The sequence below is a fragment of the Drosophila virilis genome, unplaced genomic scaffold (genome assembly GCF_030788295.1).
Source record: "Drosophila virilis strain 15010-1051.87 unplaced genomic scaffold, Dvir_AGI_RSII-ME tig00001996, whole genome shotgun sequence".
NCBI lineage: Eukaryota > Metazoa > Arthropoda > Insecta > Diptera > Drosophilidae > Drosophila > Drosophila virilis.
Genome location: NW_027212880.1, coordinates 23,672 through 29,987, shown reverse-complemented (window position 1 = coordinate 29,987; position 6,316 = coordinate 23,672).

Sequence of the window (6,316 nt, the reverse complement as noted above, 5' to 3'; positions counted from 1 at the left end):
CGCATATATTTGAGCATATATTTGTATCGACTCTTGATGTTCTCGAAGCATTTCCTGTCTATGTTGCTCTTCTCTTTGTTGCCTCTCTATTCTCCGCTGTGCGCGTTCTGCTTCTCGTTGTTCGGCGCGCTGTTGTTGATAGCTTCTTTGCCTACTAAGGCGCTCCAAAATGCTTTGCTGCAGAGCAGTTAGTGGCCGTTCAACAGATCTTCCATGTATAGGTCGGTGTGCCTCAATTTCTGCCATTCGTTGTTGAGCTTCTAGCAGCTGCTGCTCTTGCTGTCGCTGCACATGGGGCATATGTCTTTGTAGCATTCGGCTGTACCTCTCCCTAGTTAGCCGCTGCGGTACATATGGGTTGATTGCTAGGTCTTTAGCCAGGCAGTTGCTGTGATTCAAAAGGCGCTGCACATATTTGCTACATGCCTCATTGTAGACGTCATCTACACTTGTAACTTCCAGATCATTGCTTATGGTGCTATTGCGCACGTACCATGGTGCACCTGCGATCGATCTGAGAATTTTATTTTGCATAGTCTGTATGCGATCGATTTGTGTTTGACTTGCAAGCGGTCCCCAGACGGGCAATGTATATTGCCAAATTGGCGCGATGAGTTGTTTATAAATTATAACTTTTGTTTTGAGGGGTAGTTTGCTTGTGCTATCAATCAGCCATTGCATTTTTTTAAACCTCGTTCTCAATTTGTTAATTACAGCAGATATGTGTCTATTAAATTGCAGCTGTGTATCCAATTTTACACCGAGGTAAGTGTGCACCGTTTGGTTGAGTAGCGCTTGCCCGCCTATGTGTGCAGTTTGGGCATCTGTCTGCATTTGAAGCCTGCGCAAAGTGTGCATGACGTGCACCGTCTTGGTTGCGTTTATTGTTATACACCATTTAGTGGCCCAAGCAGACAAGACTTCGAGATACTCGTTCATTCGATTAACTGCATCTGTCTGCGTTCTGCCTACAGTTAGTATGACGGTATCGTCTGCATATGTTGCAAGCAATGTTTCTTTGCGGTACATATGCCTCACATATCCAGTTGTTGGACTTATTGGTCCTGGGATGGGCATGTCAGCTGTATATAGCGTATAAAGCACAGGACCAAGTACACTTCCTTGCGGCACTCCAGCCGCAATTCGCTTAGTGCTAGATCGGATTCCCCCGCTGCATTCTACCATGAATGTTCTCTCGGCGAGGTAGTGGCTAACTACATTGTATGTAGCATACGGCAGAATCATCCGTAGCTTATATCGTAGCCCATCATGCCATACTCGATCAAAGGCCTCTTGGATATCCATATATGTAGCAGCACAGTACTGGTTCCTTTCATATGCTTCGAGTATAAATTGCGTGACTCGGCCAATCTGCTGGTCTGCTCCGTGTTCGCTGCGAAAGCCAAATTGATGCTTTGGAATAGCATGTATAAAACCATCTGATTCGTACATTCGTCTAAGCAGCAAGTGCTCGAATATTTTTGAAAGACCTGATAGCAGACTTATTGGTCTGTATGAATTTAGTTGCTCTTGCGGCTTGCCAGGCTTAGGAATCATAATGACCACAGCACACTTCCATTTGCTAGGAAAGTAGCCCAAGCGCAGTATGCTATTATAAATGAGGCTAAGGTACTGGAGAGCAACTAACGGCAAGGCCTTTATAGTCCGGTTGTCAATTGTATCAAGCCCAGGAGACTTTTTACGTTTAAGCGCCTTGATTTCTGCTATTACCTCAGCATCTGTTATTGGCCGAAAATGCATCTCTGCGTGCGTTGGAGGTAGCTGTAGTTGACTCGAGATGTGCTCTCTGTCAGCTGTTGAGGCAGTAATAATAGGCTTGAATCTCTCTTCTAAATTTTGAGCAAACGCTTCCGCTTTTTCTTGCGTAGTTTTACACCACGCGTTGCTGTCTTCTGCGCTGCTGCCAGGTTGAATGAACTTTTTAACTGGCACATTTGGCGCAGGCTGCCGTTTAATGCCGTTTGTTAGTCGCCACAGCTTTTGAAAGTTGTAGCGGTCACTAGGATCTATAGATTCAAGCAAGCTATTCAGACGTCTCTCCTTGGCTTCTTTTAAAGTTCTTCTGACCTGGTTTGCGAGACTGTCATGAATTCTTTTGGCTAATGGGTGTCGGTTCACAAGAAAATGACGTTTGAGCAGTCTTTTGGCCTTGATCATTAATTCCAGAGACCTGCTGAGTGGGCACTGGTTTTGCGCTCGTTGGTGGTATTGAATTGCGTGAGAGTTTGTTGCATATTGTGCTGCTGCTCGAATATTACGCTCAAGAATATCTGTGGCATCCTCAATATCTGCAGCTGAGTGGATTTCTGTATCCAGCAGTACATGCTGGTTTAGCCAGGCTTGAAAGCGAGCAACACTCGCGTTAAGTGGTAGTAGATAGCACCTTGACTTGTTAAATGCCGGGGTTTCAAGAAGTTCGATTAATAGAGGGAGATGATCAGAGCCAAGGTCGTGTGTAGCGCTTATCTGTAGGAGTTCTCTCTGCAGTCCCTTATAGACAGCAAAGTCTATTGCTGACGGCGATTGTCTAGCATTGTACGGGAAGTGTGTTGAGGACCCAGTTGCAAGAATCTCACAATTATTTTGCTGTACATATCTGAGAAGATTACCACCTCGTCTGCAGGATCTAGCATTGCCCCACCAATGACTTTTCGCATTCCAATCTCCTGCAATGATGAACTTGTTGCCGAGCTCACGAAGAGCAGCAAACAGCTCATCTTCGAGTTCAATCAGGGGCGGGCAATATACTGCTGCGATGTTAATAGCAGACCCATTAAGCAGAGTGATTTTTGTTGCCGCGCACTGCATTGATATAGCGCTAGTGAGAGGAAGAGCGATATGCTGTAGACTGTGCTTGACCAGTATAGCTGCGCCTCCTCGTCGCGTATTAGATGGGTGATGTGCTTGATATGCATAGTAGCCGTCGATCTTGATTTCGTCTGTGCCGCGCAGGTGAGTTTCAACTATGATCATGATGTCAATATTGTTCTGATAGATGAATGCCTCCATTTCTAACATTTTGTTTCGCAACCCACATGCATTCCATGAGGCGATTTTGAGCCCGTTTGATCTGCGATTACTGCTATCTTGACGGACTGTGCTAGGTATATGGTTGTTAAACATTTTGTTTGCTAGTAACTTGCTCCTTTGCCATTAGGCAAGATGTCAAGTTGGTAAGTAAGTTCAGAAGTTTATCTAGCTTGTTTTCAACGTTGGAGTTGGCTCTCAAACGATCTTCAGTCATTAAAGTGATAAGAGTGTCCAGTTTTTGACCAATGTCGCAGTTTGTGTTTAAGTTAGTAGCGCTCCGTCGCGTACTGCAGCTGCGGCTTCTATTTTGCTGGCGTGCCAGCGTTTGTTGACCATCCATTTGCCTGCGAGTCGGGAGTTGTTGTTGCTTAGGGCGTGATTGGCGATGCTGCTGTTGGGCTGTCTGCCGCTTTAGCTTCTGTTGTTGCTGCTTTTGCGAATGCATATCCGGCAAGCCAGAACGCAAGGCCGACGCATAAGAATTTGCAGCAAAGTTCACAGTTTGTTGTTGTTGTTGTTGTTGCTGCTGATCAATATGTACCCGTTGGCGCGTCTTTGAGCGTTGACGTTGATCTTGCTGCTGTACCGATTTCGGCGGCTGCTGCTGTCGCTGTTGTGACCGTTTTCTTTGGCGACTACGCATAACTGGCAATGTTGGCTGTCCTAGCTGAGCAAGTAGGACATTGGCTTTGACCACGCTCTCAGACTCTTTTTGCTTGCAGGCATCCTTGAAGGACTGACACCCTTTGTAGCTAGCCGCATGTGGGCCTTCACAATTAGCGCATTTTGGCCGATCGTTAGCCGTTATGCTGCACTCAGTAGAAGGATGTTTCCCGCTACATTTGACGCATACGAATGCACGCCTGCAATAATTCTTCGTATGCCCAAATTGTTGGCAGCGATGACATTGCACTATATCGGTAGTTCGTAGTGGTAGCTCAACTTTGACCTTTTGGCCGCCGAGCATGTTGAGCCTTAAAATTTCGCTGTTATTTGCCTTGGGCTCCAATTCTATCTCAAACATGTCCATTGGCTCCCTAGTGAATCGTTTTTTAATAACACTAACGAATCGGGCTTTGTGCCCCAGGTCAGACAATTTAGTGCGAATCCAATCCGCCGGAGTAGAGCGATGTAAATGGCGCATGATAATTTTGAAGCCACGTTCGTGCTTCAGTTGGTATGTATGTGAAGCAATGGAGTTATCTTGGAAGTACTGTACTAGCTTTCGGTAAGAATCTACATCGTTGCAAAGCACTTGCAGGCCCTGACCAGCAGAAGGCTTAGTTGCATAGGTGCCCTCACCAATGACATCATTAATGCCTTCAATTAATGGCATTATTTCCGGAACAAAAGGTATGAAAAGTGGCGCTGGTTTGATTTTTTGTACCTTGGGTACTGGGGCCCTTACGTCAACACCAGCAGAATTTGCATGATTTACCGTAGTGTTGTTGTTTACATTTACATTAGTAATGTTTGGGGCAGGCGCATCGGTTACTGGATCAACAGCGTCAATCTGCATGTCTTCATCAGGATGGTCTGTAACCCAGAGTTCATGCTGTTGGCCGTTCCCAAGGAGATTTTCTAATTCTTCACTCAGGGCGGCATCATTAGCAGCAGCCTTGCTTATATCGGCTTCTAGCATCTTGATTCGCTTGGCGCTGTTATCTGGAATTGCATGGCGTTTAGAAACCTTACCCTTGAGTTTTTTATCACTAGCAATTTTGGTCAGCAAGTCAGCAAGAGTTGACTTCTTAGTAGTTGCGGCTGCGTCGGGGGCAACTTTATTAGCAGCAGCTAAGCCTGCGGCACGCGAGGTGCTGGGCGCATGATTTAGCTGCTCATTGTTATTTTGATTGGCATCAATTTGCATTGCAGGGATTTTCAACGCATTATTAGCTGAGAATGGACCGCGGCCAGCTTTGATTAGCTGAATTTCAATGTCCGAGTCTTCCTCATCAATCGGTGTCGTGATTTGTTTATTGTTATGTTGACGCTGTGCCGTGTAAACAGTTTGAGAGGCATACGAGAAAGTAAGAAGTCTGGTCTCACTATTATTTAATAGATCATGTGATATCGATTCTTTCTGTTATTACATGTGTTTTATATCGTCCTATCGATAAGTTTTTATTTACAGCACTAGCACAAATACGGCTGGGCCTAGTGCCCTTTGCCCTTTGCTGCACCGAAAAATGTGCAATTTTCTATTTGATAGTTTTCAGACAAAATGTATGTGGTTTCACAATTTTTGATTTTTCACGTGCGCCGCGCACTCTCGCGGACACATTGCCACCACTTTAGTAATTTTCAATTTTTGATTTTTTTTTGACTTTTTTTTTTGACTTTCCGTATGCTCTTTGATTTTTTTGTTGACACACGCACTAGACCAACATTCAAATTGCACCAATCCGCACCTGCATAGCAGGAGGGGGGGTGCAGCTAGTGTTGGTATTCTTTATTCAACATTAATATTTGACATATTTTAATTGAATTTTTTAGCGCCTACATTTTAACATTTCTGTTAACTTACAATTTAACATTATGTTATTTACAGGCACATATTAGCAAGTCCCATCACTAGGACAATTTAACATTAAAAAGGTAAACAAGTTTTCCGCTGTTAACAGGCACAGCTTTTAGCTATTGTGTCTTTCAAAGGTAAGTTAAATTTGAATTTAATTTTAATAATCTTATATTTATGCTGCATGGTCTTCTTTTCAGGTTTCCTTCGTGCTGCATTTGTTGGAGAAGGTGGACGATGTGCATATTTGCACTCTTCAGAAGGCGCTAAACGATATAGCCAATTTGATCATAACGACTGCTTCGAAGTGTGAGTAGTTGATCTTTGTTTGAATTAGTGGATTATAAACATGCAATCCTTGCATCTCAGCCGTTGTTACCGGTCAGATAAGTAGCGGCTGCTACCACCATGTCGTCTGTTGGTCAACCAGCGGAATATATTTTGCAGCCTGATTAACTGGAGTCGCCATGTTGACCAGCGCTGATCTAGGTACCACAAATTCGAGTCCAAAGTTCGCAGGAGCAGCCGTCGCCAGATTGATCGCCACTGTGCTGGATATTGGAGTCTGAATTGCTGCAAACGTGCTAGCCGCTGTCGTCTGGTAGTATGCATCAGATAATAGCTTCTTGCAGCATATCTTCTGATTCTCAATCTTTGTTGCAGTTGCCGTTCGATCAGACGCCATTGACGTGGAAGCTGCTCTGGTCGAGTTGTCTGATTTGAGCGCTGAATGCACCTAAACGTAAC